Source organism: Echinops telfairi, unplaced genomic scaffold, assembly GCF_000313985.2.
Source record: "Echinops telfairi isolate 266 unplaced genomic scaffold, ASM31398v2 ScPeMD7_12;HRSCAF=54, whole genome shotgun sequence".
Classification (NCBI taxonomy): Eukaryota; Metazoa; Chordata; class Mammalia; order Afrosoricida; family Tenrecidae; genus Echinops; species Echinops telfairi.
This window is the reverse complement of record NW_022103909.1, coordinates 5,855,363-5,857,075: the sequence shown is the minus strand read 5'-3', so window position 1 is coordinate 5,857,075 and position 1,713 is coordinate 5,855,363.

The following is a 1,713-nucleotide window of genomic DNA, read 5'->3' as shown; positions in this document are numbered from 1 at the left end:
CCCCCCCGCTGTTTTTACACACTGGTGTTGATTTCCGTTTCCTCCTCCCTCTCCCTTAGTGTCCCCAAGTCATCATGTTCGTATTTCCCTCAAACCCAATTTCCCAATACAGATAATTAACTGCACAAGACGAGGGCAGATACCAAGCAACGATCCATCAACAATAGCCATATACAACTGATAGAGAGACAGACCTCAGTCTAATAGAAAGGAGAGAATTTTTAAAAAAATCCCCTTTACAATAATTTGAGATTGTTTCTAATCAATAAACTTTCATTTATCAGAGAGATTAAGTTTCTTTTTTGTCATTTGAGATGAACTTGTTTGTCACTAAAGATACGAAGTCACTTCAGTTTTACTTTTCCTCCTTTTTTTTTTAGCTGCTCAGACCACTATCTCGATTTGAGGGATAAGAAATCTGGAGGGATTGGGTTTTTTTGTTTTTTAGAGAAACATACTGTATGGATTTACACGGTCCATCTCAAGAAATGAAATAACAAAACTATCCAATGAAACCCTCCCGTATATGTAGTTCTCTTCCACCTCCTCCCATCCCTCACCTCCCTCCCTCCCTCCCTCCCTTCTCAATATCCTAGAGAGGTTAGCTTTCTCTGATGAGTTGAAGTATTTTGTTTTCTTGTTTGTCATTTGTCTTTTGAGAAGTTTTTTAAAAATTTAAAAAGTTGCAAAAACAATATTGTTATTAGCTCCTATATCCTTAGGAATTGTTAGAGTGAGTTCGGTGAAAGGCTGCATACATCCTAGAGTGGCAGGTATTTAAAAATCTGAGTTGCGTGAAAGTCTTAGATTTCTGTAAGGCACGTCTAGAAAGTGACTTTAAATCTACATACAGCACGATTATGGGTGAGATGTTAAACATGCATGCATTTCATCCCCATCAGGCCATGGTACAAAGTCATCTTCCATGATACAATTTCAAGACTTGAAGATCTATAGAAATTTACTACCATTGTAGTGAATAAACCTCAGAACTATGGAAGCAAGAATTTTAGATTTCTCTAAAAACTTTTTCTTGGGAACTGGGTGAAGGTTTACAGAGAAGTTTGCCATTTTATATTGAACAATTCATACATATTCTGTTTCATCTCCCTGGTTGCAAGCCTTGCATAGTAACATTCCTTACCCATCCCATTGCCTCCTGGGGTGTCTTGTCTTTAATTCACCATTCTTCCTAACCCTTCTGAACTTTGTCCTTGGATAAATGCTGCCCCCATGATAATACCAATTGGTCCATGATTCTAAAGCACATGCAACTCAGTAGTGTTATCGTTCACTTTACAAACATGTCTAGTACTTGTCTGCTGTTGTTTGAGGTGAGTTTGGTTCCAGACCCGAACGATGACCAAGGGCCATAGGCTCTGGGCTCCAGTAGGCTCGATTCTATTTGTGAGCTTGCTCTCTTATGATTTCGAGTTGTGTTCCAAACTATCTCCCACTCTATCCAGGACCTTTCCACGCAACCCCTTTCTGAGCAGTTGGCAGCGGTAGCCTGTCTCCGGTCTCTTGTTTTGTGATGGTCACACCGGGGGCAGCTGCCTTAGCAGTTCCCTGCTTCAGCTTGCAAGATTGACTTCCTACAAGACATCCCCAAGGAGAAGCTACATGGACCTATCCCGATGCAGCCCTGGGTGCTGGAGCAGCTGTGTGGAGACCCCTGCTAGTGCTGAGATGCTTGTTCATTCACTGACTCAG